This window comes from Equus caballus, chromosome 19 (genome assembly GCF_041296265.1).
Source record: "Equus caballus isolate H_3958 breed thoroughbred chromosome 19, TB-T2T, whole genome shotgun sequence".
In the NCBI taxonomy this organism is placed as follows: Eukaryota; Metazoa; Chordata; class Mammalia; order Perissodactyla; family Equidae; genus Equus; species Equus caballus.
This window is the reverse complement of record NC_091702.1, coordinates 36,109,472-36,136,586: the sequence shown is the minus strand read 5'-3', so window position 1 is coordinate 36,136,586 and position 27,115 is coordinate 36,109,472. Positions and strand designations below refer to the sequence as shown.

General features: G+C 42.7%; 1 protein-coding gene across 11 annotated transcripts in view; it reads right to left on the bottom strand.

Annotated features, from left to right (window-relative positions):
* LPP (LIM domain containing preferred translocation partner in lipoma) overlaps positions 1–27,115 on the bottom strand; it is a 637,546-nt gene that overhangs the window by 556,934 nt on the left and 53,497 nt on the right. For 5 of the 11 annotated variants that reach the window (XM_023623168.2, XM_023623172.2, XM_070243464.1 and 2 more), the window contains exon 3: positions 8,621–8,743. The exons of 3 other annotated variants lie outside the window; for them this stretch is intronic. The gene's annotated coding sequence lies outside the window, so the exon portion shown is untranslated. Of the gene's footprint in view, positions 1–8,620; positions 8,744–24,879; positions 25,137–27,115 lie in introns of those variants that run through there. 3 more of the 11 variants (XM_005601884.4, XM_070243468.1, XM_070243465.1) reach the window with 3 other exon arrangements.

Below are 27,115 nucleotides of genomic sequence, written 5' to 3'. Positions count from 1 at the left end.
CACAAAGAACAAGTTTGTGTCCCCTTCCACGGCAGAGTCCCACTCTGCTCTCTCCTTCTCCATCCTCTTTCTCTCTTCTCCACACTAACCACTTCCAGTTCCTTCTTTCACCCTTCAAAGGCTCCAGCTTCCAGTGCCATTGAAACTGCCCTCTTTCTTTCCCTTCTCTATCTCTCTCTCTCACTGTTCCAGGATCTTTTTTTTTTTTTGGAGCTGAGCTAGTGCTCAAGCAATTTAGCATTCTGCTGAGAGCTAAGCATTTTGTTTGGGGTCAAGGGGAGGGGTCTAGAGGATAAAAGGATTTATGGGTTAACTCTGTGAGCCCTCACTCAATTAGACCCTTGCAGAGTTGCTTAACTTTCTGACCTTGACCTTGAAATGCCATCTTTGACATAAATTAGAGTAGTGGAGACATTTTAACTCCTTAAAAGCAAAGAAGACAAAGAGGGGTGAGAGACATCACCTGACTCCACGCCACCTCAAGGAGTCTTGTGCCTCCAATAAACCATGGCCCCTCTAGTCCTGTTTGTGGCAGCTTCTCATCTCCCAAAGCAAGCTTGCATGGATAAATGTGACAATTGAATAGGTATTTTTTAACCATCTCTATACCTGAGAATTGGGTTCTAGACACTACTGGCTGTATAACCTTGGGCAAGACACTTAAAGTCAGCAAATCAAAGCATCCCAGAAGGTAAAACAAAAAGAGATCTCTAAATCATCTAGTCCAAAAATAGCCAAGAGACCTCTTGTATACCTCCACCCTCCCTTACCCACCCACGCCCATGGCAGATATGGCTAAATGATCATGGACTCTTTCCTACTCCATCAGGATACAGCTTCAGAATCCTTCTCAACACAGCATCTCAAGGAGCCACTACCAACACAGTACGTGGCCACACTAACTGAAATCCAAGCCACTCATTCTTCAGAGGAGGAAAACTGAAGCTCAAAGATGGGCCATGACCCTCCCATGCCTCAGTGTTAGGAGCAGAACCAGAACTACTAAAGCTCTTTCCCCCATTCTCCTAAGTCACTTCTCCTCTTCTAACTCTGATATTCTATAAATGTTCCTTGGAGTGGGGATGGGGGGCTTGCAATTGTATTAAGTTCTATAAGAAATACAGACAAAGGTTTCTAAGTAGGGGGCAGAAGCTTCAGAGAAGGCCCAGAGGAAGAAGTGCATCTGAGCTGGTCTGAAGAAGCTTGCTATCTGTAGGAACTAGCGAAGGACATTTGTCTTTAGCAGAAGAAAATTCAGGATCAGGAAGCATTTCCAGTAGAAGGAACAGCATAAGCAAAGGAATAGTGAAGGCTGTTGCGTGCTGAGAGGAGGCTGTGGGCTGCCGAGCAGAGCAGTAGCCATAACAGAAGCCAGGGAGCACGGTGGGGGCAGGGCAGACGAAGACGACGACAAGACAAGATTAGAAGAGTAACCCAGAGTCTTTGTGGTGTTTTAAGGGCTGCGTTTTTTTTTTTCTAATTGACTTAAAGGCCTTAGGACTCATAAATGGGAAAAGAAGACAAGAAAGGAGTGGAGAGAAAGTAAAGAATATATCTCCATCCTCAATGAAAAAAAAGCCTTCCTATAAACTGTATTACAGGAACACTTTCATTATGTAAAAGCCTATTTTGTTTTCATGTCATTCTTAGATTACATCATAGAGCGGCTGCAGCCGTCTCGTACCATAGTATAAATAAATCACTAGCTTAATCATAGAATGAGCCAGGGCCCTAGATGTAAAAGGAAAATATTAGATCATTTTTAATAACTGATATAACTCAAGCCAGTCGCCATTGAAGCAGGGTGAGGTGATGTCATCCTAAAGAAGTCCAAAGAGGAACCAAAGGGGGTCAGTGCTGGACACATCCCAGAGAAGCTTCCATTTACAAAGGACGAGGTGGCTGATGGCGCTGAATGAAGCTCACCCTCTGGACTAGACCATCTTGTCATGAAAACCAAAACCGTTCAAGCAGCGATGCCCAAAAGGCCTTCTTCATGAAACACAGTGCGTGACTATTTTGTTCCCAGAACTACTGTATTCCCAAATACCAGACAACGTGAGCATATTATGATGTCTGTATTTATGTCTTGGGAGCCATTGAGCAAAATTATAAATGTTAAGGCTTTTAGTTATTCAGGAAAACATGAAATCTGGATGACAGATACGGAAATATTGCAGGTCTGGTCCCAGCGAATACAAAATGGGGACATTGAGATAATGACCTGACAAAGAAAAGAACTGAGAGTGGTTTCTAGTGAAGAGTTAGAGACTATTAAGGTGATTGGGAACCAGCTTTAATGGGCACCAACTACATACTAAGTACCACACTCAGTAGGCACTTTATAAATATTACACTGCTTTGTGAGCACAAAGGAATCTGTGAGGTGGGCACTATTCCTCCCATTTTTTTTCAGTTATGGAAATCGGTTTAAAAATGATTAAATGACTGGTAAGATTATGCAACTAATACGTAATAGTCTTCCTACTCCAAATTCCAATTTACCATGTTGCCTTCACCCAATTAAAACTATTCCCTACTATGGACATTCAATAAGAATTAAATAATTAATAAGAAAATGCTTTGAAAGCACTAAAAGTACAAAAATATTGAGAGTCAAAGGGGCAATGGAGGGACCGACCCCATGGTCAAGTGGTTAAGTTCGCGCGCTCCGCTTCAGCGGCCCAGGGTTTTGCCGGTTCGGATCCTGGGCGCGGACATAGCACTGCTCATCAGGCCATGGTGAGGCGATGTCCCACATGCCACAACTAGAAGGACCCACAATTAAAATACACAACTATGTACTGGGGGCTTTGGGGAGAAAAAGGAAAAATTTGAAAATTAAATTTAAAAAAAAAGATTATAAAAAAAGGGGCAATGGAGCAGGGGTAGTATTAACATTCTGGCCAGCGACAGTCTGAGTGACCAAAGCTGGCTTTCCTGATTTTGGCTGTAGGGTTAATAAAGAGCTTGACCATAACTATATCTCCCATTTCCATTAATTTTTTAAGAATGTTAAGGTAGACTCTAAGGCAACTTGTCATCTTCTATAAAATGTATTGCAAGCCTGGTTTTATAAAAAGACTATTTTGGTGGGGGGAAGAGACGGATGCTCTGGAAAAGAACTTTCTCCCAGACAGAAGGTACTAACTGAGGTTTTATGTCTGATCCTGTCAGTCTCACAGTAATGTTGTGTATTGGCTCACTGTTCTTAATACAAATGTTATTCATTATTGCAGAGAGACACTGTCTGAGCCAAGTAATACTGATTTATACAACTTTTCAGGACACAGTGTGACCCAACAGGAGATGCAGACCCTGAAATTTAACTAAAGGGACCATATCAAGGTTCAGGACTCCAAATTTTGACCTATTTTCCCCAATCTGTTTTTGGGACAGGATAGAGATTGCAAAAAGCAGAAAAGAAATGCCTAAAAGCTGTGCAGACCGATTCTGAAGCAGAGACTGGGAGAAGAGGTGAAGAGGAAGCACGGGACCAGAGTCAAAGGTGTCCTGGATGGTTCCTCCCAGGGCTCCACGGCCCTGGAAGAGTCTGTCTCCTCTCCAGGTCTCGGTGTCTCACCTGTACAAGCAAAGAACTCAAGCAAGAACATTTAGACATCTCCACCAAAGCACCTCTAACTGCGAAGGAAGGTAAAATGTAGAGTATGGGAACACAGCAGCAGTTGAAAACTTGTGTTTCTCCTCTGAAGGCCATGCCAATTTTGCCTTCTGCACAATTATACATCAATGTTTATATTCAGATTTTAAATGGAGTTTTCCCCCAAAAAAGCCTTCAAGTAAAATTGATCCACAGAGATGTGCTGAGTTTATTCAGTGGCTCTATGTAATTCCTACTCCCACCTTAGCAAATGACACGTAACCTAGGGTATCTGTGATAGGCAGCCCCTAAGATGGCCCCCTTTAACTTCATCTCTTGGTATTCATGCCCTTATGCAATCCCTCCCCTTGAGTGCAGGCTGGATTTAGTGACTTGCTTTTAGCAAACAGAATGAGGCAGAGAGAATGGTGTGTCACTTCCAGATTAGGTTACAAAAAGGCTGTGGCTTGTATCTGGGGGCTCTCTCTTGCTCACTTGCTCTGAGGGAAGCCAGCCGCCATGCTGTGAGCTGCCCCATGCAGAGGCCCACATGGCAAGGAACTGAGCACAGCCTCCAGCCAACAGTCAGCAAGGAACTGAAGCCCTCAGTCCAACACCCACGAGGAACTGAATCCTGCCAACAATCATGTGAGTGAGATTGGTAGTGGATCCTCCCTAGGTCCAGCAGACACCTGGACTACAACCTCAGGAGACACCTTGAGGCACCCATGGAAGCTGCTCCCAGATTCTTGACTCATAGAAACTGTGAGATAATAAACATTTCTTGTTTTAAGGTGCTACAGTTGGGGTAATCTCTTATGCAGCAATAGATAACGAAGACAGCATCCAAGTTTGAGAGGTCCAGTCCCGGATTATTTTAATGACCCCTACCCCACGCCACCATTTTTCACAAGGCCTAGGAAGGAGACTAAAAGAGATTCCCTATCAGGAACTCTTGAAAAGAACACTTGTTTCCCAGGATGCGGAGATGCTTTCCAGCTTGGTCACATATACTCAGGCATGCTCTGGCCACACAGAGATGACCATGGAAATAATGTAGCTCAAAGCAACACAGCGCTTTCAGCGGCAGCATATTGATGGGAAATGAACTGGAGACTGAACCACACATGGAAGGTGAGAGACTCCTTACCTGCCCAGCCGTATTCTGCTAAGAGCTACATCCGCCCTCAGAAGCTGTCCATCCCTAGTGGGCCAAACTATGTCCACAGGCCCACCTTACCAAGCCTAAGGGGTTGGCTCCATGGCTCACTGAGAAGTTAAGATCAAATCCCCTTCCCCAGGAAACCTCCCCCAATGTTCCCAATTCTTTCCATTCTCCAAAACTTTCCTCTAATCCCGGTGAGATAGGGGGCTCTATCTTACCTCAATTTCCCAAGCACTTAGCAGGAGGCCTGAAACATATCTAGTGATTGATAAATGTGTGTTGTAAACAATACCTTTCTAACTAGTAGTTCTCTTGTGTGTGTTTTTCTCTCCAACTAGACTATAGTTTCTCAAGGTCAAAGACTATGCCTAATTCACCATGGTATCTAAAAGATCTTGAGGTTCACTGACTTCCAGATGAATACTGGGATCAGGGCAGAGAACAAGCACACTCTCTGTTAACCAAGGGTCAACGTTTGGCAGCAGTCTACAAAGAACTCATGGGGCTCTCCATCCATCTGACATCAGACCCCTTCTACCACACAGTAATCTAGGAGGGAGACGCTGAAAATTCCTCTGACCTCCTAGAGCCCTCCCCAAGGTAGAGCAGAGGTTTCTGCACTGTGTTGAGGTCAGGAAATAGAAGAATGTGGAATTAGGAGGAAGAAAGCCAAAGAGAGAAAGGGAGATATTTTTACCTTCATGGACAGCATGGATCTCTTACAAGACATCCCTGGGTTACAGAAGAGCCACTGAGCCTCAGGAGACTGGATGGGTCCCTGATCAGACTCAGCAAGTCCTTTTGTAATTTTCAAAGCAATAATATAAATGCAATACAAGCTGGCTAAGCAGATGGTCACAGATGCCCAGAAACCACCTGACCAAGTGATTGTAGGGAGCCAAGATATTCACCTCTGAAAGTGAAGTGGAAGTGACCAATGCTTTTCTTCCGGCCGAGACTAATACCTGATTCTTCTGAGGACCAAAGAGGAAATATTAAAACTGAAAGCCCTTGGCTACCGTCAACAATTGTACACCAGTATCAACTGAGGGAAATAATTTCCTTCCTGACTCCCACTGGGCCAGTCAAGCCTGGAGCAGAAGGTGTGATTATCTAATCAAACAAAGCAAGAGCCAATCGGCTAGACGTAGCTTCTAGGGGATTTTTCAAGCACTGAGACATCCTCAGTCTCCAAATGCACCTCCTTCCACCTCCTGCTGCCTAGAGCAAAAGCAAATGTGAAAAGTAATAATAATACGCAATTTCATTTCAACTTCAACCACCATCGTCAGGCAAATTTCCAGATCTAGCTCCTTTCCAAGATTGAGAACAAATTAGTGTCCATCCAATCCTGGGATGAGGGTGCAGAGTTGGGAGGAAGGACATACTCTGAGCACACACTATGCAAAAGCACGAAGCTGGGGACGGCACCTTACATTGTCTTGTTTTCCTTTATATTCAAGATGAGTCTTTAAAGAAGAAAACAACTGTAATAACCTATCATGCATGGATCATATTTTACAGTTTGAAAAACAAGTGGGCACCTACCAACCCATTTACTCTAAACAAACGTGAGAGTTAGGCAGGGCAGTGATGATAATTCCTAATTATCAGATCAGGGAAATGAGGGCAGAGGGACGTTGTTTTTCTAGGGTTGCACATCTCATAACTGGCAGACCTTCTGATACCCCATCCCACCATACTCACTGCCTTTTTATGCATTCACAAACGTCTTAAGCCATACTGGTCCCTGAAGCCTCTTTCTGTCCAGTCTTTTGTTTTATTCTCATAAAACCATGCAGTCCAGCCTCACCCGTACTAGAATTCCTAAAACTCTCCAACAGAGAATTGGCTAGTGCCTGATGGAACACCCTCAGGGAAAGAGACACTCACCACCTTTGGATTTATTCTTTCTATCCATGAAAATGCACTGTGCACCTCTTGTGTGCCAGAGATCCCACTAGCTTCTGGGGATACCCACATGACAAGAGATGCTGCCCCTCTTCTGACCAGGTTTTATATTCTTGAATGCCATAACCATGTGTGCCCTGCATCCTGCCTTCTCCAGGGTCTCATTCCCATAACAGTTCCTGGTGGGGCATCATTTCCAGTCCTCTCCATTTCCAGCATCCTCATGTGGAGAGCCCAGCTGCCTAAGGTCTCTTTCCAAGGACGAGGCAAGGACTAAAGTCTGACACTCTAGGGGCACTCTGACAGGAGGGGAGCATAGGGTTATGGTCATCCACCTACCTTTAGTCCTTAGTCCCTCTCCTAACAGCACCTAGATATTCTTCTGAGGGCCTACCTCTTCACTGCGTAGCTGCCGTGAGGTTTCGGTGGGATTATTTCCAAATTCAGAAGAGAGCCCCAATTCATACATGCCAATGAGCACAGTCTCCTCCTTGTGGCATCAGTGTCTGGTGCAGGACACTGGTGCTGTAACCTAAGTCTATGGGGATATGGCACACAATGCTCTCTTCCACCAAATGGGAAGGAGGCAGCCTACAGGCCAGGTTGCAGTGGGCAGCCATCTCATAACCACGAGGTGAAACATCCTGAGGATGAAACCAACACACAGAAGAAGGCAGAGCATGGAACACCTCAGAGAAACAGAGCCAGAGTGCTTCTCAAACTGGGCCCGAAGCCCACCTTACCTCAGGACCTGCCTATTTCCAGCAGGATCCCCCACCCAATTTGTTCTAGATAACGTACTTGCTAGGGGCAAAATGTCCAAGCCCATATTTGAAATTTTAATAAACAAAAATCTTCAAGAGTCAAAGCTGTGGTTTCCAGCCTTTTATCTCATGCAGATCCACAGATGCACAGAAAGTCAGTTGTTCTTTTAAGATAACATTGATTAAGAAAAAAAGGGGTGACAAAATGTAACCATAAACTCAGCCATACTTTTAAATGAAATTAGGTTTTATCGATCACAAAAGCACCTGGTCCATTTTGGAAAACTAGCACCACAAACATGGAAGGCATATTGTTTATTCAGTATAAAGCCAGTGCTTGGCGCACATATGGACTGGCCTTCAGGATGAAGACCACAGATCTAGAATTCTAAACGGAAGCCTGTCTCAGAATTCCCCAGCTATTTTCCTCAGATCTCCCCACAGCCCAGGATAGCCCACACCATTGATTCTTTTCATCACCCCCATTTTTGAGGACATAATGTTCTATTGTACCTGCTAAACACAGAGGAATTTCAAAACACAAAGAAAAGCTTATCTCACCTGGTCACCATTCCCCTTTCTGCCTGTGCAATGGGATTCAAACTCAGATCTCAATGGAACTCTAGCAGTCTCCTTAACATACAAGCTCACACCCTTTGCCTAAGCAAATTTAGCCTCCCCTACCTCAAAGGTTGCTGTGAAAATAAAATGAGATCACAGAAGAGGAAGCACCTTGCACAGGGATAAACAAGAGCCACTCAGAAATATTACTTTCTTTCCTCGCAAATACCCATTACGCTGTTCATCGACATTCTCATTTTGGTCTTTCAATTTCAAGAACACTTTGCACCATGCCAAAGGAGAGAGAAGGAAGCGATACATTTATTGGCAACCCGAAATCATTGTTACTCCAAGTTTTCTTCCAATATCTCTTGATGCCACCTTCCAAGAGTTGAGTCCTGCCTTTGCTTTGCCACACGTTTTATTAGCATTATTATATTTTGTCCATTGCCAACAAAGTCTACTCAAGAAAAAAAGGAAGAACATTTCAGTTCTTCTCCAGTTCTTAGTCCATCCCAGTTACTAGTCCCCACACTTGTAAGACATGATTTTTAAAACTCATTAAAACATGCACATTGGTCATAAAAGGGAAAGTCTTCTTTTCTGCATAGGACTCACCAATCGAGGAAAAATATCTTCCCTCCAATGAGCACACAACAGAACAATGAAAAGGGCACTAGACTGCGAATCAGGTGACTGGATTCTGTCTTCAGTTCTGTTTCTGAGTCTCAATGTTCCTACCTGTGGAAAATGGGAGAAGGAGGTTGCTTATGAATCTCTAGAATCTTACCAGCTTTAGAAGTTCCCAGATTTATGAACTCACTGGTTAGGCTATCCCGGGAATAATGCCAGACTTGAAACCCACAAATCTAGTAACTTCCTTCTACACTTCCTAAGCCCTCAGTCAGCTCCTGGCACTTCTATTTTACTAAGTAGCCTCAGAATGATGGGGAAAGAGGATGCTGGTACCCCAGTGTTCATATCTCAGCTCTCCTGGGAAAAAAGCTTCATCATAATAGCAGAGGAGAAAGAGATAAATCAGTTAGTTAAATCTTCACATTTCAGCCAAGAAAAAAATTAACAGCAAAATCTGAGCTACAACATATAAAAAGAGACATGGAATATAAGTTTGCAGACAAATTTCTAACTTCTGTGAACCTCAGTTTTCCCACCTGAAAAATAAGAGCCAGTGAACAGCAGAGTTGGACAATCTTGAGACTTCCTGGTACCCCCTCATTACAGCTTTTATTTCATTAAGAGCTATTACCATCTTGCTAAGGACTATGCAATATATATATATACCAAGAGATAGGAATGCCAAGGCAGTGGGCTGTCATAAAATATGTGTTTTGTGTATACAGGAGAAATCCACATGCCAGAAAAACTACAACACCTATTTTCATTTCGTCATTTTAAACATTATTTAACCAATCATACAATTGCTTGTATATTATCTCATTCAGTCTTCAAATACCCATATAAGCTCCAAGTTGGGAGGGACCTTAAAAATGACCCACCTCAACTCTTCCAACCGACAGGAGGAGAAGCTGGAGCCAGAGCAGGGAGATGGCCACTCCAGGAGTCACCACTGGTGGTAGGCAGTCCAGGGCTCCAGTCTAGGGCTTGCTCCAATGTACCCAGAAACGGCCGCTGACACTCGCTGGGGCAGAGGGACTTGCCCTCGGTCACACAATCAGCTTTGGAGCAAACCAAGACTTACACACTGAGAACTCTGAACACCTGCTTCAAAGCTCTCAAAGTATAGCCAATAGTAGAAAGAAATTCAGTTAGGAAAATGGAGAATAATCAAGATGAATCCAGAAAGCAATGAGTTTCCTGAGAGCTAGTGGGTCTCAAGGACATTCAAACTCTCAAAGCCATTCCACTGAAATGAGCGAAAGGCATAATTTCAAACTTGCTGAGGAATGGAGTATTAGAAGGCCAATACTGGACCTGGGGACAGTGTAATCTCATAGAAAACAAAAAGACAGCCCCCAACCCCAAGCCCAGGAAACCTAAGCTTCTCCTTGCAGAAGGAGATATAAATCAGAATAGTTTCAACAACAGTAGCAAAGCGTATCTGACTTCCCAGATTTCTAAACTTCGTTGAAAGACAAACCCCTCCACCTTTGGCCCTGGGGGAATCTCTCATATACTTGCCAGCTTCCCTCTATGCATAAATCAAAGTGGTCTCCCTTTTCCATAGTCAACTTTTCTTTTAATAGTTTTTTTTCTTCTTTTCCATAAAGAGAACAAGCAGCTTTGCTAAAGAACTGATGTGAAATGATTGAAGTTCCCATGCAAACAAACCATTAGCAGAGTTCAAATGCAATTTAAATTACCAGTTGTTAAAGTGCTCCTCAATTTCATGGTAAGTTTCCAAGGAGAATTACATGCTATATACTATTTAATTGGTTGTTTTCTATTTTTTAACATCCATTTATCCCCCCACCACTCTTATATTTCAGAAGTGTCTATAAAAGCTTCCCTTTAAAAAATTATACATTGTTGAATAGATTAAATCTAAAGATTGAAAACTATCAGAGAAACAGCTGCAGGATTACGCAGCTCAGCAGAAATTGATGGTTTTGACACCACAAAACATGCAAAATTTTAAAATCTTTGGAATCACTTTGTAGTGCTCTCACTCTTTACAGATGAAGACACAGGAGGGGTTGCTTCAAAGTCCCCTCACTGGTCAGTGACAGATTCAGGACGAGAATTATGGCTCCTAACTCCCAGTCCCGTGCTACCCCTTCCCACCACCACATTGTTAGAGGAGATGATGGGAAATTCTCAATGAATTTTATTCTCCACCTTTAATTTTTTAAAAGAAAATATGACGTCCTCTTCAAATACACTCCGGATCTCAAAGCAGAGACGGGCAATGGCAAATATCTCCCCAAAAAAGAGAAAAAGATGTAAAGGCTGATGAATGAGTATAGTCAAAGGGGCTCAAAATGAGCAGACTCTTAGCAGTAAAAGTCAAGACACGCTTCTAGATTCATTAAACAAGTTATGGAACATCTAGAACGTTGACTTTCACTGCTTTATCTGGTCCAGAATGAGTGGAGTCAGATGATAAAGTACCAACAAAGTAAAGGCAGGTGTTGTCACATCTGTAAATGGAAAGAATTTCTAGAAGCCATCATGAGTACGAATGAAGTTCAAGGCTTTGACATTGGACTTGTACAAATTATTTAACCTCCCTGAGCTCAAGCTTCTCTGTCTGTAAAACAGGGTTAATACCACCTACCCATCAGGGTGTATGCAATCATTTCCTGGGATACCATATCCAGCATACGCAGCACAGTCTGCCCACAGTATACATTAATTAATGCTTATCCCCCTATCTTCCAAGGTTTCTATAATTTCTCAAAGCCTGTAGTTCTGCGGTTCTAATTTATCTGGACTGTAACTGAGTCTTTTCTTTTTTTTTAAAGACTTTATTTTTCCTTTTTCTCCCAAAGTCCCCCAGTACATAGTTGTGTATTTTTAGTTGTGAGTCCTTCTAGTTGTGGCATATGGGACACTGCCTCAGCATGGCTTGATGAGCGGTGCCATGTCCACGCCCAGGATTCAAACCGGCGAAACCCCGGGGCGCCGAAGCAGAGTGCGCAAACTTAACCACTCGGCCATGGGGCCGGCCCCTATAACTGACTCTTATAAGCCATGTGTGTTCCCTAAGTTTCTTAGATGCTGTTATGTCCCCTGACTATAAATTCAATTATTTTGTCATTCAAAAAATAAAATGAAATAAAACATGTGCATGAAAACTTACACATCCAAGCATTTTTCTTCAAAAGCAAACATTTGAAACCGCTATTTAAAAATGACCTTCACAAATATATTAGTATAAGTAGCAGATCAACCACTTATAAAGCTCGTATGGAGGTCAAAAGACAAAAGAACTAAAATCACCTATATCTACAATAAGAGGTTAAGGGATACACAAAATTAAAAGAGGTAAAATATGATGTCAAAAACATAAACATGGGGGGAGGGGTAGTAAAAATGTAGGGCTTATAGTATGAGGTCAAACTTAAGTGACCATCAACTTACATAGATTGCCATACACATAGGTTGTTATATATGAACCTCATGGTAACCACAAACCAAAAATCCATAATAAAGAGAAAGGAAACCAAACATAACACTAAAGTCATCAAATCACAAGAGAAAAGAGTAAGAGAAGAAAGAAACACATAAGAACTACAAAAACATCCAGAAAAAAGGCAACAAAATGCCAATAAGTACATACTTATAGTTACTTTAGATGTAAATGGACTAAATGCTCCAATAAAAAGATACAGGATGGGGGCTGGCCCAGTGGCATAGCAGTTAAGTCTGCACACTCCACTTCAGCAGCCCAGATTTTGCTGGTTCGGATCCTAGGCACAAACCTACACACTGCTTATCAAGCTATGCTGTGGCAGGTGTCCCACATATAAAATACAGGAAGACGGGCACAGATGTTAGCTCAGGGCCAATCTTCCTCAAAAAAAAAGACATAGGGTGGCTGAATGGATAAAAAAAACAAAAGACCTATATGTATGCTGCCTACAAGAGACACACTTTAGATCTAAAGACGCTTATGGACTAAAAGTGAACAGATAGAAAAAGATATTCCGTGCAAATGGAAACAAAAAGAAAGCTGGGGGTAGCAATACTTATATCAGACAAAATAGACTTTAAAAGCAAAAACTGTAACAAGAGACAAAGAGGGGCGTTACCTTTGATAAAGAGAACAATCCAACAAGAGGATATAACACTTGTAAATATCTATGCACCCAACATAGGACCACGTAAATATATAAGGCAAGTATTAGCAGACATAAAATGAGATACTAGCAGTAACATGATAATACTAGGGGATTTAAACACCCCATTTACATCAATGGATAGATCATCCAGACAGAAGATCAATAAGGAAATACTGGCACATTAGACCAGATGGACTGAAGAGATATATACAGAGCACTCCAACCAAAAACACCATAATACACATTCTTTTCAAATGCACATGGAACATTCTCCAGGATAAATCACATTAGGTCACAAACAAGTCTCAATAAATTTAAGAAGACTGAAATAATATCAAGCTAGAAACTAGAAATCAACTACAAGATGAAAACTGGAAAGTCATAAATATATGGAGCTTAAACAAAATACTATTGAACAACTATTGAGTCAACAAAGAAATCAAAGGAGAAATCAAAAGTTACCTGGAGACAAACGAAAATGAAAATACAACATACCAAAATCTATGGGTTACAACAAAAGTGGTACTAAGGGAGAAGTTTTAGCAATATAGGCCTACCACAAAAAACAAGAAAAATTTCAAATAAAGAATGTAAGATTACACCTAAAAGGAACTAGAAAAAGAAGAACAAACAAAGCCCAAAATCAGTAGAAGAAAAGAAATAGTAAAAGTCAGAGTCGAAATAAATGAAATAAGAGACTAAAAAGACAATAGAAAAGATCAGTGAAACTAAGAGCTAGTTCTTCGAAAAGATAAACAAAGTTGACAAACCTTTAGCCAGACTCACTAAGAATAAAGAGAGAAGGTTCAAATAAATGAAATCAGAAATGAAAGAGAAATTACAATGGATACCACAGAAATACAAAGGATTACAAGTGAATAATATGAAAAGCTAAATGCCAACACATTGGATAACTTAGAAAAAATGGATAAATTCTTTTTACTCATACAGCCTTCCAAAACTTAATCAAGAAGAAACAGAGTATCTAGACTGATCACTAGTAAGCAGATTGAAACAGTAATCAAAAACCTCCTAAAAAGCAAGAGTCTAGGACCAGATGGCTTCCCTGGTGAATTCTACTAACCATTCAAAGAAGATTTAATACCTATCCTTCTCAAACTCTTCCAAAAAATTGAAGAGGAGGGGAGGTTTCCTAACTCATTCTATGAAGCCAACATTACCCTGATACCAAAACCAGAGAAGAGCAACACAAAAAGGGAAAATTATAGGCCAATACCACTGGTGAAAATAGATGCAAAAATTCTCAACAAAATATTAGAAAATAAAATACAACAATACATTAAAAAGATCATACACCACAATCAAGTGAAATTTATTCCAGGATGCAAGGATGGTTTAACATCTGCAAATCAATCAATGTGAAATACCACATTAAGAATAAAAATCACATGATCATCTCAATAGATGCAGAGAATGCATGTGACAAGATTCAGCATCCATTTACAATAAAAACTCTGAATAAAATGGGTAGAGAAGGAAAGTAATCTCAACATAATAAAGGTCATATATGACAAACCCACAGCCAACATCATACTCAACCATGAAAAACTGAAAGCTATCCCTCTAAGAACAGGAACAAGACAAGGATGCCCACTCTCACCACTCTTATTCAACAGAGCATTGAAAGTCCTAGCCAGAACAATTAGGCAAGAAAAAGAAATAAAATGGATCCAAATTGGAAAGGAAGAAGTAAAACTGTCACTGTTTGCAGAGGACATGATTTTATATATAGAAAACCCTAAAGGATCCACCAAAAAACTATTAGGAATAATAAATGAATACAGCAAAGTTACAAGGTACAAAATCAACATACAAAAATCAGTTGTATTTCTATACACTAACAATGAAATATCAGAAAGAGAAATCAAAACTACAATCACAACAAAAAGAAAATACCGAGGAATACATTTAACCAAGATGGTGAGAGACCTGTACACTGAAAACTATAAACATTACTGAAAGAAATCAAATAAGACACAAAAATGGAAAATTATTTCATCCTCATTATTTAGAAGAATTAAAATAGTAAAAATATCCATACTACCTAAAGCAATCTACAGATTCAATGCAATCTCTATCAAAGTCCCAAGAACATTTCTCATGGAAATAGAACCAAGAATTCTAAAGCTTATATGGAACAACAAAAGACCCCGAATAGCCAAAGCAATCTTGAGAAAAAAGAAGAAAGCTAGAGGCATCACACTCCCTGATTTCAAAGTACACTACAAAGCTATAGTAATCAAAACAGCATGGTACTGGCAGAAAAACAAACACACCGATCAATGGAACAAAACTGAAAGCCCAGAAATAAACCCACATATCTACGGACAGCTAATTTTTGACAAGGGAGCCAAGAACATACAATGGAGAAAGAAAAGTCTCTTCAATAAATAGTGCTGGTAAAACTGGACAGCCACATGAAAAAGAATGAAAGCAGCCTACTATATTACAACCATACACCAAAATTAACTCAAAATGGAATAAGACTTGAATATAAAACCTGAAAGCATAAAATCCGTAGAAGAAAACATAGGCAGTAAGCTCTTTGACACCAGTCTTAGCAGTATCTCTTTGAACACCATGTCTCACCAAGCAAGGGAAACAAGAAAAAATAAACAAATGGGACTACATCAAACTAAAAAGCTTCTACCTGGCAGAATAAAACATCAACAAAACAAAAAGACAGCCTATCACTTGGGAAAAGATATTTGCAAATCATATATCTAATAAGGGTTTAATATCCAAAATATATAAAGAACTCATACAACTCAACAATAAACAAACAACCAACCAGATTAAAAAATAGGCAGAGGATCTGAACAGACATTTTTCCAAAGAAGATATACAGATGGCCAACAGGCACATGAAAAGGTATTCAACATCACTAATTATTAGGGAAATGCAAATCACCTCACACTTGTCAGAATAGCTATTATCAAAAAGACAAGAAATAACAAGTGTTGGAGAGGATGTGGAGAAAAGGGAATCCTCATACACTGCCGGTGGGAATGTAAATTGGTGCAGCCACTATAGGAAACAGTATGGAGATTCCTCAAAATTAAAAACAGAACCACCATGTGATCCAGCTATTCCAATTCTGGATATTTATCCAAAAAACATGAAAACACTAATTCAAAAAGATATATGCATCCCTATGTTCATTGCAGCATTATTCACAATAGCCAAGATTTGGAAGCCACCTAAGTGCCCATCAATAAATGAAAGGATAAAGAAGAGGTGGTACATATATACAATGGAATACCACTCAGTCATAAATCTTACCATTTGTGACAACATGGATGGACCTTGAAGATATTTAGCTAAGTGAAAGAAGTCAGATGGAGAAAGCCAAACATCCTAAGATTTCACTCATGTGTAGAAGATAAAAAAACAACAAACAAACACATAGACACAGAGAACAGATTGGTGGTTACCAGAGAGTAAGGGGGGAGTGTGGGGTGAGGAGAAGGCAAAAGGGGTAAAGAGGCACATGTGTGATGACAGATGACAACTAGACTTTTGGTGATGAACACAATGTAGTCTACACAGAAGTCGAAATAAAATGTTCTATGCCTGGAATTTATATAATGTTATAAACCTACGTTACCTCAATAAAAAAAATTAAATTAAATTAAAATGGACTTCCAATCCAGTTTATGAACCAGATAGTAGTATAAATCCAAATTTAATGTCCAAAACCTCATTTAAACTTTCCATCAATCCTATGAAAAAGATTTCCCAATCGTCCACTGAGGAAACTGATGGTCAAGGAGGTCAAGCAGCTGCTCAAGGTTTTGGGGTTAGTAAATGGTAAAGCCAGGACTTGAACCCAAGTCTTCAAAATCAAGCTCCACAACCCAGGTTATTACTTTTCAGTTTTAACTATACTATGGATAGCTATTCTGCTAGAGGCAAAAATACACCTAAGAAACTCTTCTATTATTTTCACATTTTAAGGAGCTTTAGGATAAAAAAACCAAGCCTAAATTTTCAAACTAAAAAACTGTGCATATTAGAAGCGGGCAGATCCTTCCTGAACTCCACCTTGCTATTATGTTCTTAAGCAAAAGAAAAAGCTCAGAGCCCAGACACTATACAGAAATCTGCTGGGGATGTGGGAAACAGGCCTGAGAAAGGTTAGCAATGAGCTGATATCAGGCCAATTCAAAAACAGAGTTCAAAAGGCTGGGCTCAAGATCAAACGATCGTGGGTAACCCTAGTATGAGCTTCTGAACACTCTTCTGGTGCAACTGTTAGCTGACACGATGTCATGTGCCCTGTATTCAGAGGTGCACAAACAGACATTTGCTAGCACCTCCTGTCCTTAATAAGGCACAGTATATGGACCTAGCAGGTGTAGGCGCCGAGTTAGAAATGCCTTGAGCTCTCAAAGAGCTCATAAGCTTACTGGAGACCCACTCAAATACACAAGACAGAATGAAAAGTGTGCAAAGCACAAGTACATGCAATGTCCTTTTAAGGGTCTGGAAGAGCTCTGCAGATGATGACTTCTAAACTGAGCCTGAATACCCAAGAGGATTTCCATGTATAAAGAGGAGGAAAATAGGCCCAGGGAACACGATGTGCTAAGGCCTTAAGGAGGATGAGTTCAGGGTGTTCCTGGGAAAAGTGACTAATCTGGTGAGGCCAGTGGCAAAGAACATGGAGGGACGCGGTGGGACATGAGGCTGGAAAGGAATGTTGCGGCCAGAACATGGAGGACTTTGTGTGCCAGGCTAAAATACTTGAATCTTGAGACTTGTGGGTATTGCATTTGGGGAAATGACACAAGAGAAAGCTAAATGCTGTCCCTTTAAGAATTGAATCCCCTTTCATGGTCAGCTTCCAAGCCTAGCAGGGATGGGAGTGTCTACAGGAGAGCTCCTCTGCAGGGACCCTTTCTCTGTAGCCCCACCCACGAGAAGTCAGACAGGTAGGTGGCTTTCACACTTGCCCCAAACTCATACCTCCCTTGACCCTTTCCTCTAATCTAGAACTCTCACCCATGGAAAAGCCAGGAAAGAGACCAAATCTCATGCTCCAAGCAGGATTCCCACTCTGCCTCAGGGAAATGCCAGAACTACCCAACTTGACGAATCAGAAGAACAGAGGCTGCACACAGGCTCTACCTTCTTTCCAGTTACTCAAGAAGCAGGAGCAGGAACCCTAACCCTAACCCATACCATGTGTGCCCAAAGCTCCATATCACAGAGCTCCTGGCCAGGCCTGGCACTGCATGACCAGGGCCTTCGACAAGTAATGAGCCTGCACTGGTGTCATCAGTTAGTGTGTATGGAACCCTTTCCTTTAAAGAAGCCTTTGCAGCAGGTCCCATATATCAGAGGCACAGGCAAGATGTGATTCCCTTCCTGCTCTTAAGGAGCTGCCGGTCTAGAAGGAGAGAGAAGACAGAAACGAAGTAGGAGTTGGTAAGTGCCATAGAAGAAGCAGAGATAACAACACAGATCCTCGTAACAACCCTGTGACTTGGTGTGAGTGTTTGAACCCATTTGACAGGTGAGGAAACTTGGGCTCAAGCAGGTTAACTGACCTGACAGATCACACAGCTAGGAAGCATCAAAGCCAAGATTTGAACCCAGATGCCATGCCCATAAGCACCACACACTAATACTCGATTATGGCCCCACAGCCCACTGTCGTGTGAGTTAGCAGAACAGAGAACAAAGAGACCACTTGTAGGGTGGTGGAGCGCAGATGGTGGGGAGCGGATGGTGATCGGAGATTACTTCATTCACAAGATTACTTCATGTGCACAGAAGTTTATAGGAGGAGCAAGAGTTCTACGGATGAAGATGGCAGAGGTCACCTCAGGCTAAAGGAACTAAAGCATGAAGGTGAAAACATGAACTAAAACACGAAGGCGAGAACATGCAGGTGCATGTCGGGGAATGGCAGGGAACGTGGCTGACTCAGGGATGAGCACGCATCAAGGAAGTTCACGGTGGACAGATACTGCTGTCTGGTTGTGATGAGCCCTGGATACCAGGGGCAGGAGTTTTTGCTTAATGCCAAAAATACTAGGAAAATATTATGAATGACAAAATACATGAATTTACAGTCGGGAACATACAGCTGAATATACTGGGAAACTAATAAACGTTTCAAAGCAGAACCGTGCATGTTTCAGCTTTACTGAGAATTCTGTCTTCCAGTGCTAAAGCCGTGCATTAACCTTTCAGGGCCTGGGCCAGGGTCAGGGTCAGGCATAATGGGCCTTCAGGTCCTTTCAGGTCAATGTACAGAGGGACACTGGAACCTGGAGGTTAGGACTTCTAGACCTATTTCGTAGATCCTGACCTATTTGAGAAGAATCCCTACAGCTCACTGAATAAATTGCAGGCCCGAGCTGGAGCATGAGTACCCACAATGGGCGAGCAGAGCATGGAGAACAGGAGAAAAGTCACATTATCAAAAGACCTGCACTTGATTCTTGGATTCTCCATTAATTAACTTTGGAATCCTGAGCAAGTCACTTCCTCTTAACAAAAGCACAGTTTCCTCATTTGTAAAATGGAAACAAAATAATCATTCTTATAACGCGAGGTTCTTGTGAGAATTAACAAAGAATTTGTGAGATTAAGCATAAGGATATGTGTTCCTACATGCAGGCCGACACACGTTTCGAATAGGTGCTCCCCCGGACAGCCACCACTTTGATAGGAATAATATGAAAACTGCCCAACTCTCCTGGTGAAGTCTCTAAATCTGGAGTTGTCAACAATTTCCCCTCCACCCCACTGCTGAAAATTGAGCTGTATTTCCCAGGCAAGTCGTTACATCTTTTTGTGCCAAATTGTTTTCATCTTTTAAATGACCCAGTAATCCCACTTTGGGCAATATACATAAGGGAATAATCCAAAAGGAAAAAAGAAGGCAATTTGTTCGGAGATGTTATTCATAGTGCTATTTCTAGCTTTTTATATATCCCTCTATTATAGCACTTATCTCACTGTGCTGTAATTATCCACTCCCCTTCCATACGCCTCCAAATTATCTTTGAATCAATCCCCAGCGCCTAGCACAATGCCTGGCATACAGTAAGAACTCAATAAATGTTCGCTGACTAAATGAATGGGTAACATGAAAGAAATTTTAAAAGAAATTCGAAATGAACAAAAACAAAACATTGTTTTTAAGAGATGATGTTAAAGAGTTTGAAAAAAAAACTAGTAACTATATAGACTGTAAACTATTGAAGAGAAACATGAGGAAGCCTCAGGAGGGAATTTATGACCTACTTTATGATCTATATTTATGATTTATGATTTAATTTATGATCTCTGAGCATCTCTAGGCTTAGGCCAAGTGTAGTATAAGACAGCCATGAGACATCCAAGAGCATGCGGTCATATGTGAGGTCACTTTGGCCTGGTGGCCAGAGCACAAAGTTCGATCTGGAATCTTGGGTTCCCAACCTGACTCAGCCACCACCTCCCATTGACTAAATCGTCTAACTTCTTTGAGACCTATTTCTTCGCTGAAACAGGGAGCATTTACAAGAAAGCCTAGCCCATTAAAAGGAATTACAGGGGGCAGGCAAGAGCCAGCAAGTATGAATTCAAATGTAAATGAAACAGAAGGGCTGGGAGGTGCCCTGGGACCAGGGTCCTCAAGTCAAGATGGGGCTTTGAAGCCACAGCTCTTCTAGGCTCTCTCTGAGCCTTCTAGACCCATCTCACAGGGTGGTGGAAGGCTCCTCACCAGGGAGTTTACGGGAGGCAGGAAATCTCTGTACAAGAACAGAGGACACATCAAGGAAAAACAATATGTTAAATATGGCCCATAATGTCAACATCACTCTGAATGTTCTGTCTTCTTGGTGGGAAAGAATGCTTCACACAAATACCGAGGGAGAGCAAAGGAAGCAGCACGTTCTGCAGGGCTTATTTTGGGGCGTTCCAGCAGCTCTCAGCCAGGAAGTCAGAGGCAGGAAGCCACTGCCCTCCGTTCCTTGGCCAGAAGCTCAAGGTTAGAAACCAAAGCGGGGAGCACACAGACTCGTTAGTTCAGATCAGCTGCAAGTCTGTGCACCCCCCAATGCATGTGTTTTCACCTCCGTCAGGTCTCCCAGATTCCGGCCCACTGAGCTTGACATTGCTCTGAAGGAAACAGCACTTGACATCCTGTACACAATCCCTCCAAAACATGTCATGAACCCATCTGCTTCTCTCTGGCCTGACTTCTATCGCCCTAATCAAAGGTCCCACCACCTCTCACCCAGATTATTGCCAGAGTCTCCTCCTAACCCTCTTGCCTCTTTTACTCTTGCCCACCTCCTTGCAATCCATTCCCCACCGCAGCAGCCAGCATGATGCAAGCAAAACAGCTCAGATGCTTCCCATCACACCTAGACTCGGGTCCAAGCCCTTTCCTTAGCTCACTAACACCTGCTAGCCCTGCCCTGCTCTCCCTTCATGCTTCTCCCCCTGCAGCCCACAAACTCCTAGCACACTGGGCTCCGGCTGTTCCTCAAACACAAACTCGTTCCCACTCCACAGCCCTGGCATTGACCATACCTTCCGCCTGCAATGCTCTTCCCTCTGACTTGTACATGGCTGGCTCCTTGTCATTCCGATCTCAGCTTCAACATCACCTCCCCAAGCCCTTCCTCCATTTGCTCACCATCTGAGTGCCCTATGTGAATCCTCCTAAGTGTCACTTATCATTGCTTAGGAGTGTCACTTATCATTCTCTCCTATTTACATGTTCATTTACTATCTGCCTCCTCCACACACCACTACCAGAATGCAAGTTCCAAGGGATCACCATTTCCTGTGTCTTTTTCTTTGCTCTAACCCCAGTGCTGGACCAGCGCCCAGAACACGACAAGGCACATAAATGGGAATCCGATAAAGATTTAATAATATCAGGTGAATACATGCCACAAATGGAAGAAACCTTCCAGCCCGCCTAAGGGCCAGTAGCCCAGCACCATGGCTAACATCCTGGGCATTGACTCAGACATGGATCACTACAGCTTGCACTCAGGAGCTGGAGGAGTTTGGGCACATTCTCCCACTTCTCTAGACTTTCCTTTTCTCAAGTAAAATGGGGATAACAGCACGTGCCTTCTGGGAGTGCAAGGAGAACTGAAGGAGTTAAATCACGGAGACGCCTAGTGTAGGGTTCAGCACAGATGAAATGTTCACTGTCATCAACAGCAACCCCATCTTCCAGGTGGAAAAACTGAGACTCAGAAAGGAGTAATGCATCATCACCCACATTAAACAGTGACTTAGCAGCAGAGCCAGGTCAGAAATTCCATCTTCAGCCTCTGCCCACTGCTCTGCAGACCAGCTGTTTCTTAGACATAATAATGAAAATACTTGATATCACACCACTGATTTATATATTTCCTGCCTTGTTCCAGAAAGGATCTAAAGTACCTAACAAAAACAAAATCATGAACTGCGTGCATCTTTTAAGTGAGAAATTTGGGGAGGGAGATGGAAAAATAAAGTGAAAGAAAGGGAGGAAAAAATAAGAGCCATTTGCTAGAGGTGGGCTTCCAATTTAAGCTTTCCAGAGGCCAATACAAAATAGAGGAAAAAACCTGTGTATGGTCCTTTGGAACACACGTTAATGAAATGTCACAGCCACGTGTGAGGAGGTGTCACAATCCAGTTCAGAATCACCCTGGCTTGTCACACTCTTGCCAGCTAAAATCCAATACCTGCTTACTCCTGATCACATGCACACTAAGTCAGACTATCTGGGTTCAAATTCCAGCTCCATTACTGACTGTGTGACTTCGGGCAACTTACTTAACCCCTCGAAGCCTCAGGTTCTTCCTCTATAATGTGAAGGTGAAAAATAGTACCTGGATGGGTAAGTAAAGTATGGTATATACAAACAAGGGAATATTATTCAGCCTTAAAAAGGAATGAAATTCTGACACATGCTACAACATGGATGAACCTTGAGAACGTTATGCTAAGTGAAATACGTGAGTCAGTCACAAAAGGACAGATACTGTATGATTCCACTTATATGAGGTACCTAGAGTAGTCACATTCATACAGACAGAAGGAGAATGGAGGTTGCCATGGCTGGGGGGAGGGGAGCATGGGGAGTTGCTTAAATAGGCACAGTTTCAGTTTCACAAGATGAAAAGAGTTCTTGAGATGGATTGCACATGTGACTGTACTTAGCATTACTGAGTCATACACTTAAAAATGGTTAAGTTGGTAAATGTTATGTATATTTTACCAAAATTTAAAATAAAATTTTTAAAAAAATACTACCTATTCACAGGTAGCTGTAGTAGCAACTCGATGATTTAGGTCACGTGCTTAGCCCATTGCTCGGTGCCCAGGAAACAATCAATTGACGTCAGTTGTCCTTATAAACAGGAGCAGCATTCACATTGGTACTACCAACCCTCACCTCTCAGTACCCGTGTCTGTCAGCACCACAGCAGGAAAACATCCCAAGCCATCATGCTTCCAGGCAGCCTCCTCCCGCCTCGTGGGCAGGGCATACAATCACGGCCCAGCCACAGGTCACGGAGGAGGAGACAGGCTGCATGGAGGTTCCTGGGAGTCCTGAGCAGGTTCCTGCCTCCACACAGCAGCTTAGAAAGCTGCTTCCCTGCCCTGCCACACTGACCAGGAGAAATGCAGGTCTGAGAGCACTTTACTCTATTAAAATCTGCCACCTAATGCCACTGGCATCAAAGTGCTTCCCCAAAACACATCTCCATTGTCTTCCCTGCATTGGCAAAAGGGCCCCCCATGTTGATCGGAAACTGAATTGACAAGAGAGTCACTCGTTATGGTCATATAACATCTGGTGGACTGTAATAAGGTGGAGCCCTCTCAGTCTGTGCTGAATGCTGCCATTGCATCAAAGAAAGCTAAAGGGGTGTGTGTGTGTGTGTAAAATCTATTCAGAATCAGCGCTCACCTTTGAATGAGAGGGCATAATACCCCAGAATTCTTGCAGCTTCAAGAATATCAGTTGAGGCTCAGATGGAAAGCCCTGATCAATTTCTTTCAAAGCCCGTGCATAATTTCTACCGCCATCGATGAAACTGAAATAAAGGTCTCCACTATTCAGTTCTGCCTTTTGGACAAGCTATCATCCATTTCAGGAAAAGAAAAGATACAGGTAGCAAAGCACATCAGAAGGTAGCAGCTCACATTCAAACAACATTCACATAACTGAAAGCAGAAAAAGGTGAGGAGGAACCAAAAGGGGAGAAAAAGTAAAATTTTAAAAACAATGCGTTCAAGCATCTGAGTCCAGGTAACATGACAGAAAAAGGTCTGACCTGGGAGAACTTTGCTCCCGTTCTCGATTTCTCACCAAGCAGATCAGTAAGTGTGGGCAACTGGGGCATCTCTGAGTCTCAATTTCCTCCTCTGCAAAATGGGCATCTTCCCTGCCTGCCTGAAGGGGCAGCTGAAGTGTAGTGGAAGGAGGAATGATTGGGAGGGACAAGATCTGGGTCCTAATGCCTCCTAATTAGCAATGTATCTGCAAGGCAAATTAGTTGCACTCTCTGGCGCCCACTGCCCATTATCACGCTGTAAAATGAGACAGATGAACTGAATAATCTGAGACTCCCTCCAACTCTGACAGTCCATCAGATCTACACAATGTCCCACACACCAGGTATTGATTCCAGCCTGTGGATGCCGTCTAAACGCTATACTGCAACACTTTGCATACTCTTACGTTCAACCATAACTCCGCTTTTTAAGCTAAACCTATCCCTCCCCAGTGTCCACGAACATCCCTTCTGGCTTGTTGCTTTAGCCGGAGGAATCAGACAGATGACAACACTCCCAAACCATCTCTCTGGCCAACTCTAGGCCTCAGGTAGGAGGAAATCTGTCTCATTTTTTTATATACAAATAGAATTTTTCCCCAGGCAGAGCCCCTCTCTAAATCCCACTGGAGAACTCAAGTACTCCCCTGGGAAAGCAGCTGTCCACACCCCAAATTAAAGCGGCCAGTGCTCTCAGCAACGTGTCCCATTACCATGCAGGCAAGCCGGCCCTCAGGGCTGTAAGCCCCGGGTCTGCGAGCAGAAATGCCATTCGCTCCGGCAATAATGATGTACTCACGCGATGTCAGGCCCCACAGGCAGCTGGCCCTCCGCTGGCCCTCACTCCCTCTCATCCACCCTGAGTCCCACTGCAAGGAGGTGGTCCTGAGGCCCGAGGGGAACAGCACTGAGATATTCTACCCTCGGCTTCCAGAACTAGGGGCAAAGGAATGGAGGGGGAGGGGGTGGTGGCGGGGGTGGGGGGGCGACTTTGTTTCTGGAAACAAGAATTCAAATCCTGCTTCTAAACCCTGAGTCACCTCCTTCCCTTCCAATAGATCAGCGTGGTGGGTAAACATTTCCATATATGGAGAGGCAGGCTGGAGGATGTCGGAAAAATCACCCTTCTCTCCTCTGGCCCTTGAAGAACATGCCCCACTTAAGACAGAATTCCTTACTCGGAGTAAATGATTAACCCCAAAAGAAGTGGAGTCTTAACTCTGCCACATGCCCCCCTGTTACAGAGAAAAGTCTCTCCCGCCCAAACAAGGAAGCAACTGGTTTGAAAGGATTTAAATTCACTTTAGGAATGAGGCCACCTAGAATGCAACTACATTTATGAAGTCAGTCTATTAATTTGGGGAAGGTGTTTGGGGGGATGCACCTGAAGAGGTCACCAAGAAGCCAGGCGGCAGTTCTTTGGGTGGCAGACGAGTCCTAAAGCAATCTCCACCCTCGGACTCCAATGCCCGACTCTTTCCCAAGAGTCCTCCTGGGAACTTAGTTTCGGGTGAGTTCTTCATAGGACAGACACGAAGCAGGAAGACCCAGAATAAGAGCAGACTTTCAGGACAGCATTAGAGGGTTCAGGGGTAGGAGGGTGGAATGTCTAATTTAATTTATAAGATTAATTCCAATCCGAAGGTCCTGTGAAGTGAAGGAGGACCAGTGAAGTCAGTCAGGAATGAATCTGGTCTAAAATGACTCCCAGGGCCAGCCTGGTGGTGTCATGGTCAAGTTCACGTGCTCCACTTCAGCAGCCCGGGGTTTGCAGGTTTGGATCCCAGGCGTGGACCTAGCACCACTCGTCAAGCCACGCTGTGGCAGTATCTCACATAAAACAGAGGAAGATTGGCATAGGTCTTAGCTCAATGACAATCTTCCTCAAGCAAAAGGAGGAAGATTGGCAACAGATGTTAGCTCAGGGCCAATCTTCCTCACAAAAAAATTTTAAAAATAGGGGTGGGCCCAGTGGCTCAGCAGTTAAGTTCGCATGTTCTTCTTCGGCAGCCTGGGGTTCACCAGTTCAGAACCCGGGTGCAGACATGGTACTGCTCATCAAGCCATGCTGTGGCAGGTGTCCCACATAGAAAGTAGAGGAAGATGGGCACGAATGTTAGCTCAGGGCAAGTCTTCCTCAGCAAAAAGAGGAGGATTGGCAGCAGATGTTAGCTCAGGGTTAATCTTCCTCAAAATAAAAATAAATAAAAAATAAAATAATAATAATAAAAATAAAAACATAAATGACTCCAGACTGAATTAGAGGATGAGAAAGAAGAGAGATGAGCAGCTGAGGAAAATAGCAAAGTGGGAAGGAGGGATCTGCTCAGAGAAGGGAAAGCACATCTTGGCTTCCCAATGTTCTAATTTCTTAGCGTGATCTTGTTCTACTGTAGGCTATAAAGGCTTCTATAGGTCAGATGAGCCATTTTTCAGAATCATCACCTACTTCCTGACTTTTGGGCTTGCCCCATGAGGCTGCTGGTTCTCATTCTCAGGGAATCTTCAAGCAATCAACAGCACTGGTCAGAGTGTGAGGGGACCCAAGCCCTAAGCCCAGAAGAGGCACTCCTTAAGATTTTGGACAAATCAGTTTTCCTCTTCTAGCTTATATTCTCTCATCTACAAACTGGATAGATATCCCCAAATTGTCCAACTGTGAGCTCTAAAAGCAGCTTCTACTTGGTCTATCCAAATAGTCATAACATTTATTTTGATTACTTGTTTTATATTTTTGCAAGCATGCCACAAGTACTTGAAAAAAAGCAAACAATTATTTACTGCATGTTTAATAAATGGGCACCAATATAAGTGACCATTAAATGACATAAGGAAACAGGATCCAAGAATCTTCCACCATATGCCAGAACCAGAACTCAGTACAGAATTCTTGCCACTGCAGTACTCCCAGGAGATCCTAGAGGTGGGCCAAAAGAAGGTAAAGGGATGCTCCTCATTTGTAACTGAGAAGACTAGCCGGCCATCAGCCTTGGTGGTTCTGTAGAAAGATTGTCATCCTATCAAGGATGGATCCC